The 24,235-nt window shown below is 39.7% G+C and overlaps 1 long non-coding RNA gene across 1 annotated transcript; it reads right to left on the reverse strand.

Annotated features, from left to right (window-relative positions):
* Positions 1–251: 251 nt before the first annotated feature.
* On the reverse strand, positions 252–24,210 carry LOC137204100 (uncharacterized). Its single transcript, XR_010933422.1, has 3 exons — positions 23,838–24,210; positions 22,384–22,467; positions 252–1,168 (listed from the first exon to the last, which is right to left on the reverse strand). It is a non-coding gene; the product is annotated as an uncharacterized lncRNA (long non-coding RNA).
* Positions 24,211–24,235: the final 25 nt, after the last annotated feature.

Here is a 24,235-nt window from a genome sequence, read left to right on the forward strand (position 1 = left end):
ACTCAGCCCACAGAAACATTGTGTGTGTCAGTCCCACTGGACATAGCCGTTTGGTAGATTTGAGAGAAAACTTGACCTTAGTCTATGTCCAATCTCCCTCTCTTTTTTGCACTTTAATTAACCCTTGGCTTGTGTTGAGTCAAGGTAAATTTACCTACAAATAAAATATGTGTGGAGAAAACAAGTAGGAACCTCTATTTTTTTTCCCTTGGATCTGTTCAAAAAGGTCAAGAGAATAGTGTTTTCCTAGGTGGTCAAGTAGGGAAACAGGGAGAAAAGTTTTCTGTATTTTTAGTAACTATTGTTAGGAGGCTCAAAAAAGTAATTTTAAAATGACAACAGTAATATGAAAGTACGAATTCATTTTAAGTTTCAAATACAAGTACAAATGGATTTAAATAAGGGTTGTTTTATCTAAGTTCACTCTCTTACTCTACATTTTAGATATTAGATGCCAAATTACTTTCACATGACCACATACCACAAATGAAAAGAAAGAAAGATTTAGAAAGTTTACATCATTCGGGAAAGAAACGAATGGGCTATTTTAAATACCAGAATCATAGTAGTTCTGGTAATGAATTAACAGATTAGTTTTGTGATAACTACTTAAATTCAATCAATTCCACAATATTTTCTGAGATGATTATGTGCTAAACAATGCAGTATGTGATATGGGATATACACACAAAAGTATACTGCATGGTCCCATCACTTGTAGAATTTGTAAGTCTTTGGGTAAATTCAATTTATATGTTCAGCAAAGTAAAGAATTCTGTTTAACTTGTAACCAACCTCGAAACCAAGTGCCTCTTGCCTCCTGAAATGAATGAAAGGGTGGGAACTGAGGTGAGCTCCAGGAAACAGTTATAATCTGAATACACTGAAAGGTCAGTTTGGATGTTGGAAATTGACTAGAGCCCAAGAAGGGTTCAGCTTAGCCTACTGTAAAGAAACTGCCCTACTGTAAAGAGACTGTAAAGAAATTGTCCTTGATTGAAGCTGGGGGTTGTTTTGGAACAGTCAGGAAGCAATGGAAGAATCCAAAGAGGAGAACATGTTTAGAGATGATGGTTCCATCAGTGGTGTGGATGTTGACAGGAGGAAAATACATCAATTATGAGGTCACTGCAGTCTTCTAAGGTGGAGGAGGAAGGCTCAGCACTAGCTGGTGGCATGAAAATGAAAAGAGGGAGAGATATAAAGGCATTTCAACAGAAATACAGTTATAACGTGCTCATTAGACTAAGTAGGAGATAATTCATTTCCCTTTTAAAATTTTGATCTTGGTTCTTCTCTTTTCTCTTGAGCCATTTCCTCTCCATCTTTCTTTTATTGATATATGTCTTTTATTATTCTTATAAAAGTGTACATGTTTTATTTTGGAAAATTTGAAAAATATAGAAACAAATATAAAGAAAGCATTAAAAAGCACCTGTACTCTCACCACTCGGAGATGATTTCAGATAACATTTTGGTGTGTTTTTTTTCCAACATTGATGGATGCGTTTAGGAGTGATGAGTAAACAGGACGGGCAAGACGGAGCACAAAGATGAAGGAGCTTGACTTTTTTTTCTGACCATTGCCATCCAGTTTGCTTCATCAGTTCTCCATTCTCTTCCCTTAGCCATGATCCAGAAGGAGCCCATAGCTTTCCTTTCACCTTCAGAGAGTGAAACTGTTTTGTGTGCAGGAAGGAAAAAGTCCCATTCGATCTAGATCAAGTCAATGCTTCTCTCTTCCCTGAGCCCAGGCCTTTCTGTACTTCGGGGACTTGGAGCACAAAAGGAGGCAATGAATGATCTGGTATTTCATTCTCCTTGTCCCATCCCACTCACCACATGGAAAAATCCACATACCCTTACCCCAACGGTGAAAGGAAGGCCTGTGTCCCACTGCTACCCCTTCTCTTAGCCTACTATTGCAGACTGCTCCAGCCAACTTCTCACCTTTGGATACCTCCACGGCAGTATCAGGCACAAGGGTCTATGCTGAAAAGCACATTCTGTCCCCCAAAATTCACCTCAAATAATCCTTTCTGAGAAATCTCATAGACTGTGCCTGGTAGGAACAGCGACGACTACACTTTTTCCTTTTTGCTTTTGTTTTTTAATTTAAATACTGTGGGACTGTGTCTAACTCCTTTCTTGAGAATGTAAGGATACTTATCAATTACTCAGCTTTGGGTTTTGGCCAAAAGTTCCAGACAATAGAAAAAGTCCCATTTCACATCCTAAAATATAAATACATATACACATACATAGAATAATAATAATTGGGACCATATCACATTATTTTACATCCTACTTGATTTCCATTAACATTATACAGTGAGCATTTCCCATGTCAAGGAGTATTTTCCAAAAATGGGATTTATATTGACTCATAATTTTTCATCATATGACTACCCATTCCTCATTATTTATTCAACCATCATGCAATTAGACACTTACAATTAGGCTAATATAAATATCACTGCAATAAACAACCCTGGATATATATCTTTGTGCACATCTTTGATTATATCCTTAGGATCATTCCTAGAGGAATATTTCAAGGGTTATGAACATTTTTAAGGCTCTTGATACATAAGCAGAAGAGCCCTTAAGAAAACTAGAATTATACAAACACCCACATTGTATCCAAGCATTTTTACCATATTTTTCACCTTGAAATTTGATTGGTGAAGTTGCATACTCTCCTGTTTTGATTTATATTTCTGTGATTGTTTTTTAGGCAGACTCTTTTTTTATTATTATTTTTGGCTGCGTTGGGTCTTCGTTGCTGCTCACGGGCCTTCTCTAGCTGCGGCGAGTGGGGGCTACTCTTTGTGTGGTGCACGGGGTTCTCATGTTGCGGAGCATGGGCTCTAGGCACACCGGCTTCAGTAGTTGTGGCTCGCAGGCTGTAGAGTGCAGGCTCAGTAGTTGCGGAGCACAGGCTTAGTTGCTCTGCAACATGTGGGATCTTCTCCGACCAGGGCTCAAACGCATGTCCCTTGCACTGGCAGGTGGATTCTTAACCACTGTGCCAACCAGGGAAGCCAGAGGTAGATTCTTACTTGTTGACTGTATTTCTTCTTCTGCAAATGGTTTGTTCATGGCCTCTGCTCATTTTTTTCTTGGAATGTTAATATTTTCTTATTGATATATAAACTCTCTCCGTGCAATAAGAATAGTTACGTTTTCTGATGTATTGTATCTGTTGCAAATGTTTCCTAGTTTATTTGACTTGATTTTGTTTATAATATTTTGTCTTGCAGAAACTTTATCATCTATCATTGTTTCTTTTGCATAACCTAGCTTAAACAGAAAGGGATTTGTTAGAAGGACCGTAGTTCACAGAAATTTAAAAAGAGATCCTACAGAAATCAGGGCAACTCTGTGGATCTTGGGAAATGAAACTAATATCAACATCACCAAACCTCCAAATCCCGACTTCTGCTTCTCCTCTAATCTCCTGTGCTCTCCATTTGACTTCATATACTCCTACCATCAGCTCTCTCTAGATACCCTTCTAGCTTCTGCACCCAGAGAGGTCAAGAGTCTTTATCTTCACGTAGAAAACTCCTGGGGAAGGACTCTGACTGGCCCAGCCTTATGACATGCTCACCTCCAGACCAATCACTGTGCCAAGACAATAAATGGCTCTGATTTGCCAGATAAAGACATGTGTTCAAAGGGAGAAGAGAGCAGCTAACCAAAAGGAAAGAGTAGGATAAGGTACTGGGCAGACAAAGCAAAACAAAGCAGAAACAAACCAAATACAAACATCCATTAGAAGTTTTCAAACCTTGATACTTTCTTCTACTAGTTTGATACCTTTGTTTTCATCCCCAAATCAATTTTTCTTCTGGATTTCAGTTTTACATTTGGCTCTATTTTCACCAAATCCTTTCATTTCTCCCTTCTGACAATCACTTCATCATTTCTACCGGCTTTTCCATAGCCAGTATGTCTAGTTAGGACCTTGTGTCTTTGTGTTCGATCTACTAAGCTTGATTTCCTGGCTCCCCTCATCTCCAACACACACATGCTCCCCTTCTTCAGTTCACCGTGCACACCATCACAAAACCAGTATTTCCCAAACGCCACATTCAACCCTTTAATGATGTCATTTTCCTCTTCACAAGCACTTACTGTAGCCTCCCCGCCCTGCCCATTTACTAGGGAGGAGATAACAGCTAATGTGACAATGAAATGTTTTATTTCACACAGCCCTCCCAACTCTGCTTGGTAGACATAATCTCCATTGGATAGAGGGCAAATTGAGGTTCAGAGAAGTTAAATCACTAAGTAACATATTGTTCATATGTGGTGGAGCTGGGACTTAATCTCTATTCTGCCTGAATCCTTACACAAGTAACCAACCTCCCCACAGCAGATGGGCCTCAGAGTAGAGTCTAAATGCCTTTGCCTTTTTCATATTACCAAGTTTTGCTTCCTCTCATTGCCAAAGATCTATCCCTCACTTTAATCAAACTTGTCTACTCACCTCCCAATCCTACCACCACTACTCCCAAGCCTGCAAGCTTCTCTTTTGACTTCATGTGGAGTATTTCTCACCAATACGCTGCCACACCCTCCTTTTCACCTCTTGAGAATTCACCTCCCCTGAATCTCTGGCTAATTCCACTTCTTCCATAAAGTCTCTTTTGATTAGCTCACAAAAATATTTCCTTTCAAAATGCCTAAAATATGCTTCTCTGATATCCATTTAATTTTTAGATTGTCTTCTCTGCCCATGTACGTTTTAACTTTTGACCACCCTGCCAACTAGATTATGAGCCTCTTGAGGTCAAGTCCATGATTTATGTTTCTTTGTATTTCCCCATGCTTAGTCTAAGGCCTTGTATGAAGAAATTAGTCGGGACTTCCCTGGAGGTCCAGTGGTTAGGACTCTGCGCTTCCACTGCAGGAGGTGCAGGTTCCATCCCTGGCTGGGGAACTAAGATCCCACAAGCTGTGCAGCAGCCAATAAAAATTTTTTTAAATAAGTTTTTAAAAAAGAAGAAATTAGTCAATACTTGTTGATCCATGTCTGTCTCCTCCAACCTGCTGTGTTAGGACATTTAAATAATGATTCTTAAAGAGTTTCCCCCTCTTGTCAAAATACCCATTTGACTTTAAAACTTTCAAATCTTTGGACTTTCCTGTTAGGATCAGTGATTTTCAGGAGTGAAGATAATAGCAATTGTAAAATTCTGAGATAAATAGATAAATATATTGGGTAATTTTCACTAGCATACATGTAGTTTACCTCCTAATAAACATGCAGAGGGAACTTATTATTACATTCCAGCATATGGAAGGTGTTATTGATGTAATAATAGCTTATAGCATCTAGAGAGACAGGAAATCAATTTTAGAGGACATTACATTAAACTTTTTATCCATTACTCATCACTTTCTAGTAGATTTGACAATAGTATTTGATATAATAAATAGAAGTTACAGAGAGCAAAATGTTTTTGGAGACTATGCAGAAATCATCTAAAGATTGTTTTATTTTGGGGGTTTAGAGCATCTGTTTCAACTGACACTGCTTTGAAAACTGTATGAAACTTTGAGATGATAAATGTTTATAATTTGCATCTACATTGTTACTAACACAATAGCCTGTTAAATCCCTTGCCATGAATATGAACAGACTGTAGGCCATCCACATTATTTATCAAGGGGGAAACAGACATTAGTCACAAATTTTAATTGCTCCTTTGGCACCAACAGGCTGAAAATGAAACATAAAAATGTAGCCTTGGGGAGGTTTTGCTGTGCAATGACTTTAGTGCAAACTTGACCATGGGGACCAATGACTCTATCACAATTACACAGGGACCTGACTAAAATAAGTTCATGGTTTCAACCCAGGTCCTAGTGGACAGCTGGCATATTTCAAAATTCATTCTGTCCACTGTAAACTCAACAACTCCTACACATGACCTACAATAAAGAGGTCAGGGATTCGATTGATAGAGAAAGCATATATTTTGTGCTCATCCTTAAGAGGAATATTTCCTGGTCACGGTTCAAATATTCTGCTAAAAACTGGAAGAAGAAATGCTTCCATATTCTCCTTACCTACAGAAATTAACCCTCTAGTACTGCAAAATGAGCATCAAATTCCCTTCTAAAAGTTAAAGTATTGTAAAATATAATTTTAAGAAAAAACATTTTTTTAATTAATCTTATGAAAAAAATTTACGGAAAAAATTGAAAGTATTAGTAGGACTTGTTTGCTTTTTGTTTTTTTTCCCCCAGCTAGGAGTCATTCACATCCCCTCTAGGACCAGTGTCCGGAGGGAGGATGTTTAGCAGAGAGATTTACAATTAAGCACTAAAGGAAGAGGAACCAGCCAATAGGCTGCCTGGAAAACTAGGCTGTTCCTCCTCCTTAAAGCTAAGACTTCGAAGGTTGCAAAGCTGAAGAGGAGAACTGGCAGTAAGGATCATGAGAAACATCAAAACATAGAACAGGCCTTTGGACTCAAGCCACAACGGAGGCCACCAAGGTTGGTCAAGATCTCGGAGTCAGCTGGCACCATCTTCAAAAATATGTCCTGAATCCTACAGTTCCTCATGACTCCACTCCTATTCATGCCTCCTACAGTAAAGATTCTCCACACCTTTGAAAATATCACTTCTTTGCTGAAAATTCACCAATGGCTTCGCATTTCACATAGAGTAAAACTAAAGCCTATTATATAAAACAGCCTACAAAGCCCTGCATGATCTGCTCCCAACTTAGACCTCTGCTCTAGATGTGACACTCTTCCTAGAAGGCACTGCTCCCAGATTTCCAATTGGCTAACTGCTTAACCTCTAAGTCTTTGCTCAGACATCACCTTCTCAACTGACCTACCCTGACCACCTTATTTAAAACTGCACTGTGCCTCAGTGGGTTAGAACTTAGTGGTAGAGATGCTGAATTCTGAACTGATGAACCTTGGAAGTTAGAAAAACCACCATTTCAGAATGATTAAATTTTGAAAACAGGTAGATAATCAGAAGCAGAGACTGCAGGAGAGTAAAGAATCCTAAGTTATGTTGATGTCATCCAAAATAAGGGCAGAAATTTAAGAAAAAAGAATGTAATTACTTATGTGTTTATTAATCAAATTTCTTTCTTTCTTGTTTTTTTTTTTGTGTGTGTGGTACGCGGGCCTCTCACTGTTGTGGCCTCTCCCGTTGCGGAGCACAGGCTCTGGACGCGCAGGCTCGGCGGCCATGGCTCATGGGCCCAGCCGCTCCGTGGCACGTGGGATCCTCCCGGACCAGGGCACAAACCCGTGTCCCCTGCATCGGCAGGTGGACTCTCAACCACTGTGCCACCAGGGAAGCCCTAATCAAATTTCTTTACAGTTTATTATTTATTAAACATAAACTTAAGATGTATTCAAATCATCTTGTTTATTTGCAATGTATTATCAGATTTCCTTTTTAATCTTATAAAGAGATTTTCCTTGGCTTCTCTATCAGCTTTTATTTACTGATTCCAGATTCATTTCATTATTTTTCTCTTTCCCTGTTTTCTACAACTTGTATTTCATTTTCTTCTTTAGTTTTTCTAGTTTTACTTTTTTAATCAATTATTACTGTTTTACATATTTTGTGTGGTATATGCCATAGCTTATCTTTCTGTTTCAGTGGGCTTAACTCTTTATTTAGCCAATTAGATTTTTTTCTACCTTTCTCAACTTTTTGGTGCCTATATGTTGCTTTTCTTTTTCTTTCTTTTTTTCAGTTCTCTTTTTTTATGTTGCTTTTCTTGACTGTACTTTTTTGTGATAACTACTCCTTTACACTGAGCTTTTTAGAATCAGTTCCATATAATTTGGGGGTCAATTCTGGTGATCTTTCTCCTTTTATTTTGAAACTTGAAATTTTTCACTGAAATTGCCTTCCAGTGGGGAAGATGGCAGAAGAGTAAGACGTGGAGATCACCTTCCTCCCCACAGATACACCAGAAATACATCGACACGTGGAACAACTCCTACAGAACACCTACTGAACGCTGGAAGAAGACCTCAGACCTCCCAAAAGGCAAGAAAGTCCCCACGTACCTGGGTAGGACAAAAGAAAAAAGAATAAACACAGACAAAAGGATAGGGACGGGACCTGCACCAGTGGGAGGGAGCCATGAAGGAGGAAAGGTTTCCACACACTAGAAGCCCCTTCGCGAGCAAAGACTGGGGGTGGCGGAGGGGGAAAGCTTCAGAGCCGCAGAGGAGAGCACAGCAACAGGGGTGCGAGGGGCAAAGCGGAGAGATTCCCGCACAGAGGATCGGTGCCAACCGGCATTCACCAGCCTGAGAGGCTTGTCTGCTCACCCGCCGGGGTGGGCGGGGCTGGGAGCTGAGGCTCGGGTTTCGGTCGGACCGCAGGGAGAGGACTGGGGTTGGTGGCATGAACACAGCCTGAAGGGGGTTAGTGCACCACGGCTAGCCGGGAGGGAGTCCGGGGAAAAGTCTGGACCTGCCAAAGAGGCAAGAGACTTTTTCTTCCCTCTTTGTTTCCTGGTGCGCGAGGAGAGGGGATTAAGAGTGCTGCTTAAAGGAGCTCCAGAGACAGGCGCGAGCCGCGGCTAAAAGCGCGGACCCCGCAGACGGGCAAGAGACGCTAAGGTTGCTGCTGCCGCCACCAAGAAGTCTGTGTGCGAGCACACGTCACTATCCACATCCCCTTCCGGGGCGCCTGTGCAGCCCGCCGCTGCCGGGGTCCCGTGATCCAGGGACAACTTCCCCGGGACACGGCGTGCCTCAGTCTGGTGCAACGTCACGCCAGCCACTGTCGCCGCAGGCTCGCCCCGCACTCTGTACCCCTCCCTCCCCTCAGCCTGAGTGAGCCAGAGCCCCCGAATCAGCTGCTTCTTTAACCCCGTGCTGTCTGAGCAAAGAACAGACGCCCTCAGGCGAATTACATGCAGAGGCAGGGCCAAATGCAAGGCTGAACCCCAGGAACTGTGTGAACAAAGAAGAGAAAGGGAAATCTCTCCCAGCAGCCTCAGAAGCAGCGGATTAAAGCGCCACAATCAACTTGATGTACCTGCATCTGTGGAATACCTGAACAGACAACGAATCATCCCAAATTGAGGAGGTGGACTTTGAGAGCAAGATTTATTATTTTTTCCCCTTTTCCTCTTTTTGTGAGTGTGTATGTGATGCTTCTGTGTGAGATTTTGTCTGTATAGCTTTGCTTCCACCATTTGTCCTAGGGTTCTATCCATCTGGCTTTTTTTTTTTTCCTTTAAAATTTTTTTTTCTTAATAATTATTTTTTATTTTAATAACTTCATTTTATTTTATCTTCTTTCTTTCTTTATTTCCTTCCTTCCCTCCTTCCTTCCTCCCTCCCTCCCTTCTTCCTTTCTTTCTTTCATTCTTTCTTTCTTTCCTTCTACTTTTTCTCCCTTTTATTCTGAGCCGTGTGGATGAAAGGCTCTTGGTGCTGCAGCCAGGAGTCAGTGCTGTGCCTCTGAGGTGGGAGAGCCAACTTCAGGACACTGGTCCACAAGAGACCTCCCAGCTCCACATAATATCAAATGGCAAAAATCTCCCAGAGATCTCCATCTCAACACCAGCAGCCAGCTTCACTCAACGACCAGGAAGCTACAGTGCTGGACACCCTATGCCAAACAACTAGTAAGACAGGAACACAACCCCACCCATTACCAGAGAGGCTGCCTAAAATCATAATAAGTCCACAGACACCCCAAAACACACCACCAGACGTGGACCTGCCCACCAGAAAGACAAGATCCAGCCTCATCCACCAGAACACAGGCACTAGTCCCCTCCACCAGGAAACCTACACAACCCACTGAATCAACTTTAGCCACTGGGAACAGACACCAAAAACAACGGGAACTATGAACCTGCAGCCTGCAAAAAGGAGACCACAAATACAGTAAGATAAGCAAAATGAGAAGACAGAAAAACACACAGCAGATAAAGGAACAAGATAAAAACCCACCAGACCTAACAAACGAAGAGGAAATAGGCAGTCTACCTGAAAAAATATTCAGAATAATGATAGTAAAGATGATCCAAAATCTTGGAAATAGAATAGACAAAATGCAAGAAACATTTAACAAGAACCTAGAAGAACTAAAGATGAAACAAGCAATGACGAACAACACAATAAATGAAATTAAAAATACTCTAGATGGGATCAATAGCAGAATAACTGAGGCAGAAGAACGGATAAGTGACCTGGAAGATAAAATAGTGGAAATAACTACTGCAGAGCAGAATAAAGAAAAAAGAATGAAAAGAACTGAGAACAATCTCAGAGACCTCTGGGACAACATTAAACGCACCAACGTTCGAATTATAGGGGTTCCAGAAGAAGAAGAGAAAAAGAAAGGGACTGAGAAAATATTTGAAGAGATTATAGATGAAAACTTCCCTAATAAGGAAAAGGAAAGAGTTAATCAAGTCCAGGAAGCACAGAGAGTCTCATACAGGATAAATCCAAGGAGAAATATGCCGAGACACATATTAATCAAACTGTCAAAAATTAAACATAATGAAAATATTAAAGAAACACAAAGAAAATATATTAAAAGCAGCAAGGGAAAACAAACAAATAACACACAAGGGAATCCCCATAAGGTTAACAGCTGATCTTTCAGCAGAAACTCTGAAAGCCAGAAGGAACTGGCAGGACATATTTAAAGTGATGAAGGAAAAAAACCTGCAACCAAGATTACTCTACCCAGCAAGGATCTCATTCAGATTTGATGGAGAAATTAAAACCTTTACAGACAAGCAAAAGCTGAGAGAGTTCAGCACCACCAAACCAGCTTTATAACAAATGCTAAAGGAGCTTCTCTAGGCAAGCAACACAAGAGAAGGAAAAGACCTACAATAACGAACACAAAACAATTAAGAAAATGGGAATAGGAACATACATATCGATAATTACCTTAAATGTAAATGGACTAAATGCTCCCAGCAAAAGACACAGATAGGCTGAATGGATACAAAAACGAGACCCATATGTATGCTGTCTACAAGAGACCCATTTCAGACCTAGAGACACATACAGACTGAAAGTAAGGGGTTGGAAAAAGACATTTCATGCAAATGGAAACCAAAAGAAAGCTGGAGTAGCAATTCTCATATCAAACAAAATAGACGTTAAAATAAACACTATTAGAAGAGACAAAGAAGGACACTACATAATGATCAAGGGATCGATCCAAGAAAAAGATATAACAATTGTAAATATTTATGCACCCAACATAGGAGCACCTCAATACATAAGGCAAATACTAATAGCCATAAAAGGGGAAATCGACAGTAACACATTCATAGTTGAGGACTTTAACACTCCACTTTCACCAATGGACAGATCATCCAAAATGAAAATAAATAAGGAAACACAAGTTTTAAATGATACATTAAACAAGATGGACTTAATTGATATTTATAGGACACTCCATCCAAAAACAACAGAATACACATTTTTCTCAAGTGCTCATGGAACATTCTCCAGGATAGATCATATCCTGGGTCACAAATCAAGCCCTGGTAAATTTAAGAAAATTGAAATTTTTTCAACTATCTTTCCTGACAACAACGCTATGAGACTAGATATCAATTACAGAAAAAGATCTGTAAAAAATACAAACACATGGAGGCTAAACAATACACTACTTAATAACGAAGTGATCACTGAAGAAATCAAAGAGGAACTCAAAAAATACCTAGAAACAAATGACAATGGAGACACGACGACCCAAAACCTATGGGATGCAGCAAAAGCAGTTCTAAGAGGGAAGTTTATAGCAATACAATCCTACCTTAAGTAACAGGAAACATCTCGAATAAACAACCTAACCTTGCACCTAAAGTAATTAGAAGAACAAAAAACCGCCAAAGTTAGCAGAAGGACGGAAATCATAAAAATCAGATCAGAAATGAAGGAAACGATAGCAAAGATCAATAACACTAAAAGCTGGTTCTTTGAGAAGATAAACAAAATTGATAAACCATTAGCCAGACTCATCAAGAAAAAAAGGGAGAAGACTCAAATCAATAGAATTAGAAATGAAAAAGGAGAAGTAACAACTGACACTGCAGAAATACAAAAGATCATGAGAGATTACTGCAAGCAACTCTATGCCACTAAAATGGACAACCTGGAAGAAATGGACAAATTCTTAGAAATGCACAACCTGCCAAGACTGAATCAGGAAGAAATAGAAAATATGAACAGACCAATCACAAGCACTGAAATTGAAACTGTGATTAAAAATTTTCCAACAAACAAAAGCCCAGTACCAGATGGCTTCACAGGCGAATTCTATCAAACATTTAGAGAAGAGCTAACACCGATCCTTCTCAAACTCTTCCAAAATATAGCAGAGGGAGGAACACTCCCAAACTCATTCTACAAGGCCACCATCACTCTGATACCAAAACCAGACAAGGATGTCACAAAGAAAGAAAACTATAGGCCAATATCACTGCTGAACATAGATGCAAAAATCCTCATCAAAATACTAGCAAACAGAATCCAACAGCACATTAAAAGGATCATACACCATGATCAAGTGGGGTTTATTCCAGGAATGCAAGGATTCTTCAATATACACAAATCAATCAACATAATACACCATATTAACAAACTGAAGGAGAAAAACAATATGATCATCTCAATAGATGCAGTGAAAGCTTTTGACAAAATTCAACACCCATTTATGATAACAACCCTGCAGAAAGTAGGCATAGAGGGAACTTTCCTCAACATAATAAAGGCCATATATGACAAATCCACAGCCAACATCGTCCTCAATGGTGAAAAACTGAAAGCATTTCCACTAAGATCAGGAACAAGACAAGGTTGCCCACTCTCACCACTCTTATTCAACATAGTTTTGGAAGTTTTAGCCACAGAAATCAGAGAAGAAAAGGAAATAAAAGGAATCCAGATCAGAAAAGAAGAAGTAAAGCTGTCACTGTTTGCAGATGACATGATACTATACATAGAGAATCCTAAAGATGCTACCAGAAAACTACTAGAGCTAATCAATGAATTTGGTAAAGTAGCAGGATACAAAATTAATGCACAGAAATCTCTGGCATTCCTATACACTAATGATGAAAAATCTGAAAGTGAAATCAAGAAAACACTCCCATTTACCATTGCAACAAAAAGAATAAAATATCTAGGAATAAACCTACCTAAGGAGACAAAAGACCTGTATGCAGAAAATTATAAGACATGGATGAAAGAAATTAAAGATGATACAAATAGATGGAGAGATATACCACGTTCTTGGATTGGAAAAATCAACATTGTGAAAATGACTCTACTACTAAAAGCAATCTACAGATTCAATGCAATCCCTATCAAACTACCACTGGCATTTTTCACAGGACTATAACAAAAAATTTCACAATTTGTATGGAAACACAAAAGACCCCGAATAGCCAAAGCAATCTTGAGAACGAAAAACGGAGCTGGAGGAATCAGGCTCCCTGACTTCAGACTATACTACAAAGCTACAGTAATCAAGACAGTATGGCACTGGCACAAACACAGAAAGATAGATCAATGGAACAGGATAGAAAGCCCAGAGATAAACCCAACACACATATGGTCACCTTATCTTTGATAAAGGAAGCAGGAGTGTACAGTGGAGAAAAGACAGCCTCTTCAATAAGTGGTGCTGGGAAAACTGGACAGGTACATATAGAAGTATGAGATTAGATCACTCCCTAACACCATACACAAAAATAAGCTCAAAATGGATTAAAGACCTAAACGTAAGGCCAGAAACTATCAAACTCTTAGGAAAACATAGGCAGAACACTCTATGGCATAAATCACAGCAAGATCCTTTTTGACCCACCTCCTAGAGAAATGGAAACAAAAATAAACAAATGGGACCTAATGAATCTTCAAAGCTTTTGCACAGCAAAGGAAACCATAAATAAGACCAAAAGACAACCCTCAGAATGGAAGAAAATATTTGCAAGTGAAGCAACTGACAAAGGATTAATCTCCAAAATTTATAAGCAGCTCATGCAGCTCAATAACAAAAAAACAAACAACCCAATCCAAAAATGGGCAGAAGACCTAAATAGACATTTCTCCAAAGAAGATATACAGACTGCCAACAAACACATGAAAGAATGCTCAACATCATTAATCATTAGAAAAATGCAAATCAAAACTACAGTGAGGTATCACCTCACACCAGACAGAATGGCCATCATCAAAAAATCTAGAAACAATAAATGCTGGCGAGGGTGTGGAGAAAAGGGAACACTCTTGCACTGCTGGTGGGAATGTGAACTGGTACAGCCACTATGGAGAACAGTATGGAGGTTCCTTAAAAAACTACAAATAGAACTACCATATGACCCAGCAATCCCACTACTGGGCATATACCCTGAGAAAACCATAATTCAAAAAGAGTCATGTACCAAAACGTTCATTGCAGCTCTATTTACAATAGCCCGGAGATGGAAACAATCTAAATGTCTATCATCAGATGAATGGATAAAGAAGATGTGGCACATATATACAATGGAATATTACTCAGCCATAAAAAGAAACGAAATTGAGTTATTTGTAGTGAGGTGGAGGGACCTAGAGTCTGTCATACAGAGTGAAGTAAGTCAGAAAGAGAAAGACAAATACCATATGCTAACACATATATATGGAATTTAAGGAAAAAAAATGTCATGAAGAACCTAGGGGTAAGAGAGGAATAAAGACAGAGACCTACTAGAGAATGGACTTGAGGATATGGGGAGAGGGAAGGGTAAGCTGTGACAAAGCGAAAGAGATGCATGGACATATATACACTACCAAACGTAAGGTAGATAGCTAGTGGGAAGCAGCTCCATAGCACAGGGAGATTAGCTCAGTGCTTTGTGACCGCCTGGAGGGGTGGGATAGGGAGGGTGGGAGGGAGGGAGACGCAAGAGGGAAGAGATATGGGAACATATGTATATGTATAACTGATTCACTTTGTTATAAAGCAGAAACTAACACACCATTGTAAAGCAATTATACTCCAATAAAGATGTAAAAAAAAAAAAAAAGAAATTGCCTTCCACTGTTTGTTTATATTTGATAATTCAAATATGTAAGTAAATATTATTTCCTTTCCAATCTGTGTATCTTTTATCTCTTCTTCTTGCTTTATTCCTCTAGTTAAAACTCCTAGTACTATTGTCAAATAAGAGTGGTAAGAGTGAACATCTTTGCCTTGTTCTTGATTTTAGGGGAAAAGTATTCAGTCTTTTACTATTAATTATGATAGTAAAGGCTTTTTGTAGATTTTATCAAGGTGAGGAAGTTCCCCTTTATTCTTCATTTTCTGAGAGTTTTTATCATGAATGGGTATGGGATTTTGTGACATGTTTTGTGTCACATGTTTCTGAGAGTTTTTATCATGAATGGGTATGGGATTTTGTGACATGTTTCTCTGCATCAATTGATAGGATAATATTATTTTTCTTTAGACTGTTGATATGGTAGATTATATTGATTGGCTTTTTAAGATATAATTAGCATACAATATAATTTACACATTTAAAGTATATAATTCCATGGTTTGTAATACATTTACAAAGTTTCAAACCATCACCATTAATCCCAGAACATTTTAATTACTCCAAAAATAATTCCATACTCTTCAACACTCACTCCCTTTCTCCTCACTCCCTAGTCCCTGGCAGCCACTAATCTGCTTTGTGATTTTTTGTATTTGCCTATTCTGAATATTTATATAAATAGAATTATACAATATGTGGCCTTTTGTGACTTACTTCTTTAAATTAACATAACGTTTTCAAGGTTCATCTGTGTTGTAGCATATCTCAGTACTTCATTCTTTTTATGGCTGAATAATATTCCATTATATGGATATACCACATTTTGTTTATCCATCCATCAGTTGAGAATATTTGGGTTGTCTCCACTATTTGGCCATTGTAAATAATGTTGCAATGAAGATTCCTGTCCAAGGTTTTGTGTGAACATATGTTTACCACTGATGGACTATTAAATACTAGAACAGCCTTAAATATATAAAAGAAATGCCACTTGGTGGTGGTGTATGATTCTTATTATGTGTTGCTAGATTTGATTTGATTATATTTTGTTGAGATTTTTGTGTCTATGTTCATGAGAGATTTTGTCTGTAGGTTTGTTTTCTTTGTATTGTCTTTGTCTGGTTTTAGCATCTTTACTGACCTCATAAAATGATTGCAAAGTATTCCCTCCTCTTCTATTTTCTGGAGGACACTGTATAACACTGGTCTTAAACTCCTCTTTAAATATTTAGTAGAATTCACCAGTGAATCCATCAGGTCCTGGAGATTTCCTTTTCAGGAGCTTTTCCTTATCTTTTCACGAGTTCAATTTTCTTAATCATTATGGGACTATTCAGATTGTCTTGGTTGAATTTTGATAGTTTGTGGGTTTTGAGGAATTGGCCCACTTCTTCCAAGTTGTCAAATTTATGAATGTAAAATTGTTTGTAGTATTCTCCTTTTATCCTTTTAATTGCTGCAGGATCTGTAGTGCTATACTCTCTGTTTCATTGCTGATATTGGTGATTTGTGTCTTCTCTCATATTTGTCACTCTTGTTAAAGATTTATCAATGTTATTGATTTGTTTTAGAAGAATCAGTTTCTTGCATTGATTTTCTCTACTGTTTTCCTATTTTCAATGTAACTGATTTCTGCTATTTATTAGTTCCTTCCTTCTGCTTTTTTGGGTTTATTTTGCACTTCTTTTTTTTTTTCTTTAAGATAGGAACTTAGATTATTGATTTGAGACCTTTCCTCTTTTCTCTCTTTTTTTTTTTAACATTTTTATAATGTTTTTATTTATTTATTTATTTTTATTTATTTGGTCATGCCGGGTCTTAGTTGCAGCAGTTGGGCTCCTTAGTTGCAGCTCGTGGGCTCCTTAGATGCAGCTTTTCAGCTCCTTAGTTGAGGCTTTTGGGCTCCTTTTAGTTGCAGCAGTCAGGCTCCTTAGTTGTGGCTTATGGGTTCCTTAGTTGTGACTCACAGGCTCCTTAGTTGCAGCTCGGCAGCTTCTTAGTTGAGGCTTGGAGGCTCCTTAGTTGCGGCTCGCTGGCTCCTCAGTTGTGGCATGCGAACTCTTAGTTGTGGCATGCATGTGGGATCTAGTTCCAAGGCCAGGGATCGAAACTGGGCCCCCTGCATTGGGAGCGCAGAGTCTTAACCACTGCACCACCTCTTTTCTAATATAAACATTTAGTGCCATAAATTACTCTGTCAGCTTTGCTTTAGCTGTGTCCCACAAATTTTGGTATGTTGTATTTTCATTTTCATTCAGTTCAATGTATTTTTTTATTTCCCTTGAGACTTCCTCATTGACCTCATGAATTTTTTTTCTTTCCTTTTTTTTGGCCATGCCCCACAGCATGTGAGATCTTAGTTCCCTGATCAGGGATCAAACCAACACCCCCCACATTAGAAGCGCAGAGTCTTAACCACTGGACCACCAGGGAAGTCCCAACCCATGAATTATTTAGAAGTGTATAATTTCCAGGTATTTAGATACTTTCTTGTTTTATTTCTGCTATTGATTTCTAGTTTGATTCTATTATTGTCAGAGAGCATACTGTATATGATTTCAAGTCTTCTAGATCTACTTACAGCCTAGGTGTACGTATGTGAATGCTGCATGGGCACTTGAAAACAATAGGTATTGTGCTGTTGTAGGCAGCAATCTATAAATATCAATTAGATCCTGTTGGCTGACGCTGTTACACTGTCCCTCTATGTTTTTGCTGATTTTCTAACAGCTAACAGCTCCATCAATTGCTGGAAAGGGATGTTGAAGGCCCCAACTACAATTGCGAATTTGTCTATTTCTCCTTTCAGCTTTATCAGGTTTTTTGGTTTTGTTTATTCATTTGTTTTCCATGTATTTTGAAGCTGTGCTGTTTAGTACACACACATTTAGGATTGCTATTTCACCTTGGTGGATTGACAATAAATACTATCAGGCTCTACGCTACAAATTGGGAGAGTCCCAGGCAGTCTGTGATCAGAGCAAATAAGTAGTACAAACTACATATCATAAATGTGTAAAACATTTATATGTTTTTGTGTATTTTTTTTCCTAAGTTAGAATTAGTTTTAGGGTCACAGCAAAACTGAGCAAAAAGTACAAAGAGTTCCATACATGCCCTGGCTTCAAATGACATAGCCTCCCCACCATCCACAACCTGTACCAGAATGTACATTTGTTACAATCCACAGCCTACATTGATACACATTAACACCCAAAGCCAACAGTTCATGATAGTCTTCTTTCTTGGTACTGGGTATTTTATGAGTTTTGCCAAAAGTATTATGACATGTATCCATCATTATAATTGCATACAGAATAGTTTCACTGCCTTGAAAATCCTCAGTGCACCACCTATTTATCCCCCCTTCCCCCTTAACCACTGATCATTTTACTTTTTCTTTACAAACCAGAGGTTTGTTTTTGGTTTTTTTTTTGCAGTACGCGGGCCTCTCACTGTTGTGGCCTCTCCCATTGCGGAGCACAGGCTCCGGACGCACAGCCTCAGCGGCCATGGCTCACGGGCCCAGCTGCTCCGCGGCATGTGGGATCTTCCCGGACCGGGGCACGAACCCGTGTCCCGTGCATCGGCAGGTGGACCCTCAACCACTGCGCCACCAGGGAAGCCCCAAACCAGAGGTTTTTAACCCAGCATTTTTTTTTAATTTTTATTTTATATTGGAGTACAGTTGATTAACAATGGTGTGTTAGTTACAGGTGTACACCAAAGTGATTCAGTTATACCCATACAAGTAGCCATTCTTTTTCAGATTCTTTTCCCATTTAGGTTATTACAGAATATTGAGCCAAATTCCCTGTTAACCCAGCATTTTATATTAGTTAAGATATGTTAACTGCTGTAACAAATGTACACAAAAATATATAATACTTCAAACTCAATAAAAATATGTTTTTCTTTCACATAAAGTCTGATAAAACACCTATATCTAATTGGAGGGCACCTTTCTTCCATGTGGTGATGCACCTTTCATCTTGTGGCTCTGCCATTTTTAACATGTGGTCATCATACTCATCTACATCACAGATGGGAAAAGAATGTGGAAGATAATGTGTGAGGGATTTTTCAGGTCTAGATCTGTAATTGGTATACACTTGGTAAAACTCAGTCTATGGCTGCTCGCAACTGCAATAGTGGCCAGGAAATATAGTCTGGCTGTGTGCTCAGGAAGAAGAGGAAGTGAGTTAGTGAACATCTAGCCAGTCTGAGTCAGAGGTTTATGGAACCCAAAAAGATCCGTGGATAGACTTCTAAAGGGAGCTGTTTAAGCATTCAGAAGATATATACAAAATGTTGCCTTCGTGTGCATTTTCCTGGGGAGAGGGAGGGAAGGACTAGCCCTGATTGTACTGATTAGGAAAATATGTTGAAAGAAGTCAACTTTTTAAGCTGGGGCCTTAAAACAGGTAGAGATGGGGAGGGGAGGGATAAAAGGTGAGAGCAACCTGGGCAGAAAAATAGCACAAGAAAAGGCCCAAATATGGGAGACTACAATGCATGTTTGAAAAATGGTCAAAAGCTCAGACCAGCTGAAGTATTAAGTTTATTTGGAAGAATATTGAATTAGTCAGTAAGTACATACTGGCCTCTCTTAACCTGCCAGGGACTATGTAGGTACTGTCTTCATTGGAATGAAAATAGAAGAGAGACAATTAAACAAGGTATGTAGCTTGTGGCTAGGGACATGCAGGATGCAATTGGCTCCTACTACAAGGCCACGTAACCTTACCTAGAAGGTTAGGGAGGACATCCTAGAGGAAGTGATACATAAACTGAGCTCTGAAAGACAAGTAGGAGTTAGCTTAGCTAAGCTAAGAGTGGGCAAAGGAGAGCCATATTCCAAGCCTAGAGGCAGAATAGGAGTATGTAGAATACATGAATGGCTCCTAGAATGTCTCTATGGCTGAGGCCAAGAATGCAAGAGGAAGAATGGCATGAAATGAGGTTAAAGAGGTAAACGGCCCAGATGTAGAAGACCTTCTAAGTGATGTTAAGAAACTGGGATGTTACCCTAAGGACAACAACAAAGGTTTCAAGCAGGGAAGTGGGTGGAGTAAATTTGAATTAAAATCATTCCAGCTGTAGCATGGAAAATGAATTGGAGGAAAGCAAGGCTGGATGTAAGAATATTGTTTGGGGGACTACTGTAATAGATCATGGTCTAAATGATAGTGGCCTAGACCATGGTAATAGTGGTAAAAATGGACAAAGACAGATGGATTTGACAGTTGAGAGGTATGAGTCACAGGATTTGGCCTTGACTGGCTATGGAGGTTGAAGGAAAAGTCAAGAATGGCCACCAGGTTCAAGGCCAGAGGAACTGAATAGATAGTGGTGCTATCTAATACTAAGCTAAAAAGCATTTTAACTGAGATTTCGGTTTGGGAAGTTGAGGTTGAATTTTAATTGCCAAGTGGAGACATCCGTAGAACAGTGGATTTCTGGGTCTGGCGCTCATTGGAGAGATCAGGAATGACAATATAGGTCTGGAACTTGTCAACAAGGTAGCAGAAATCTTAGGAGAGGATAGGATGTTTAGGTGGAGAGTACAGAGTAAGCAGAAAGCAGGCCCAAGACAAATCCTAGATAAATAACCCAAGAGTGATAGGAACACTAAGCGGGCGAAGGAGACTGAGGCAGGACTATGGAATAGGAAAGAAAGCAGAAGGAAGGCAAAGGAAGACAGTGCTCTGAGGAGCAGTCATTAGTGTCAGTCCTGCCATGGAAAGGCTAAGCGGAATAAGTATAAAAAGTGCTCATTGGATACAAGGACGAGATGAAGATAATTTCAGTGACGCGGCAAGAGCCCGCAGGCGCCCTGCAGTGTGCAGCAAAGGAGAGCAGGCAGCTGTTGGAGAAGTTGATTTGGCGTAGAGAAGAGTGGCCCCAAGAGGTGGATGTAGCATCAAGGAAGAGTTCCTATTTGTTAATATAGGAGAGATTTGAGTGTGTTTATGTAACAGTTTCGAGCACTTGGAAGAATGTCCCAGAGTGTGGAAGGCCTGGAATTCCAGGTAGGAAACTTTATTCCTAGACAACTGGGAGCCATTGCAAGCAGGAGGATGACATGTTCATTGAGGAAGACTTATGGAGCTGGGTATTGCTGTTCCCAAGGGACATTCTACCATAAAGAAACCCATCCTGCCTTAAAACAAAGCAGATGTTTCTTTTGGGGTTCTAGGTGAGGGTGTCAGCCAAATCTTTCACCATGCTTTTGTGGCTGTCTTTACAGCATTGCTTCAAAGTTAGTATCTAATTTTCTCGGTTTTCTTACTAGGACAAACATCTTTGTTAATGTCCGTTTAGGTTGCAAGTGGTCCAACCTTAATATCATTACAGTTCCAGTTTTAAACTAGCCTTAAGGCTAGTTTAGCAGTCAGCCTGCTAGTTGTTAAAATGTAGCCACTTCCGTAGTTTCCTTTTTGTCCTAAGATCTTCAAAGCAACTGTTCTACAGCAGTGTTATCAACCTATGTCATAACAGCATAGGAATGAAAGAGAAAACTAATTCAGGTGCAAATTAATATGCTGTGTGGTTGGGGGAGGGTGAAGGGGATTACTGTGTTTAATGGATTTAAATGAAAGAATCCCAGTCATATATTTAGAGCAAAAGAAAATCTTAAATTTGCTTCATAAGCAAGATTTAATACAAGACAATAAATTTAGACCCAAACGGGAAGGTCTTCAAGCTTCAATAACTCCTAGGTTGTTCATAAATCACAGTATTGATCAAATCTAAATTAATGCATGAATGTATACATTTGTGTATGGGAACTTATGAAACCTCATTTACTATATGAGAATGAAGCAGAAAGCAATTTTTATATTATGAACACATAAATTAAACCACTTGGCATTTTAAAAAACTTAGCCAAATGGACCTTATCTACAGGAATCTATTCTTTACATCTCTCCCTCTCAAAAGGAAAATGTATGGGGAACTATCACTCCTGCTACAGCTTTTGCTTTGAGTCCTTGGGAAGAGAACATAAGACCAGGGGTGAGCATTAAATGACAACTCATGAAAAGAGGTAGAGAAAGGAACATCTGAGTTTCATTTGTAATTCTGCTATGCATTTCCTCCTGACAAAAATATCCTGGGAGTGCCGCTTTGTGTTTTAGTTTACTTTCTCCCTTGAAATGAGATTTGCTTTGCTAGAGAAATCTACCCTTCAAATAATGATTATTGTTTAAACAGAAATATCAGACGGCAAGCATATTTGCATATTATATAAGTAAATGTCTAGTTATACAAGCTATTCACTGGTAAATATAAAAAAAAATCAGTACCTTTATTAAGCTGCCATGAAACATTATGTCCTTGGGGTATATCACGAAAGGGATGTAGATATAGTAAATCAGTGAAAATTGTACCTAATTGGGAAGGTAGGGGAAAAAAAGATCACTTTTCAGTAAATAGCAAGATTACTCCTGTAAACCCCAAAACTCACACCCTGGATCAGTGTTCTCAACTCTGGGTGAGCTTCAGAACAGCCTGTGTAGTTCTCTAAAAACATGTCCAGGTTCCCACTCTAGATCCAGTTAATCCCAACATCCAGGGTTTGCTTCTTCCTGCTCTGCATTTACCATTTTTAAAAGCTCTTCTTGACTTTGTTGTACAGCCAGGGTTGAAATCACTGCTCCAGAGGCTACTGCTACAAATGAGTTGTTAGAGAAGCAACATACAGGGTTATAGAAGGACTAGGGAAACAGTGGAGTAACAGGAAAGGTTAATGTTAGCTAAAATTCTCTATGCCTTTGGAGGGGTGGATAAACTGAAGTAGAATTGTGCACATGGCCATAAGGGCACAAAACTGAGAAATAGAAGGCATAGTTTCAGCCTTCTCTTGGACTCTCTCAGGGTGTCTTTGTAACACCCTAGACAATTTAGAAAAGTCGGTGCTCATTCAAGCTCACACATAAGAAACGATTTTGAGGGAGAAAGATATAATAAATCCAAAATAGAAAGGATCTCAATTTATAATTCAAAAATCAAGGTCTAGAGCTACTAGTACTCAGTACTTGAAACATGGCTAGTGTGAGGCGAACATACATTGAGATATCCTAGTGTAAAATACACACCATTTTCAAAGACTTAGCGCGAAAAAACTATAAAATATATCAATAATTTTATATCGATTGCATGTTGAAATGATAATGTTTAATATACAGAGCTCAGTATATTTATTAAAACTGTTTCCTCTTACTTTTTATAATGGGGACACTAGAAACCTTAAAATTACATTATGTTGTTCACATTCTACCTCTGTAAGACAACGCAGGTGATTAAGACTAACCTGGGGAGACCACCTGGTACTAAAGGGGCGGAGGTAAAGGGGAGCGGGGTGGGGCGGGCGGACGGTCAGAGCCTAAGGTGAAGTAAGGTAATAAGATTTGTTTTTAACACGCCATTTAAAAATAAACCCCTATAAAAGGTAGCCACTGTGTGGGATCACCCGGACAATACTGTGGGAAGAACGTCTTGGAGGAGGAAAAGATTATTTAATTTCCTTGAAAAGCCCCGAAGAACTCAAGTCCAGCATTTAAGGTTCCTGATGTAACCAACCGGCCTCGTATTGGAAGCCGGGCCAGCTGGGCGTGGGAGGGCCCTGCCCGGCGGGAGGAGCATTCCGGAGTGGTGCAGGGAAGGCCCAGGAGCCACGCGGCTCAGGAAACCACCCCCGCGGCTGGATAGGAGAACACTTCACTGGCCCCTCCTTTGATGACTCTCCCTAGGCCCTTACCCTGCAAGTGGGAAATCACTTCTTCAACAACGCCCTCTGGGCCCATGCCTACGCCACGCTCCAAGGCCGCTCTCACTGTGGGCTAAAAGACCCCACCCAGGTGGGCCAGAGGGATGCGGGGAACCGAGAAAACCCAGATGCCTGCTTCGACTGCACGCGCCTGCGCGAAAACCCCTACTGGCTCCTGGTTTCAGCCTCTGCTGCCTTGCCTTCGTCCCGCCTCCCTTTCCCCGCCTCCACCTGGTACGTCACAAAGAGTGACGTGTAAAGCGAACAACCACAGTCCCTCTCCTCGACAGCCAGTAGGGAAAGGGGAGGGAGGAGTGGGGGGAGGGCAGAGGACGGAAGGAGAAGGCTTGGCGGGGCTGGCTCATCTCGGTCACCCAATCAGAGCTCTG

Source organism: Pseudorca crassidens, chromosome 12, assembly GCF_039906515.1.
Source record: "Pseudorca crassidens isolate mPseCra1 chromosome 12, mPseCra1.hap1, whole genome shotgun sequence".
NCBI classification, from domain to species: Eukaryota; Metazoa; Chordata; class Mammalia; order Artiodactyla; family Delphinidae; genus Pseudorca; species Pseudorca crassidens.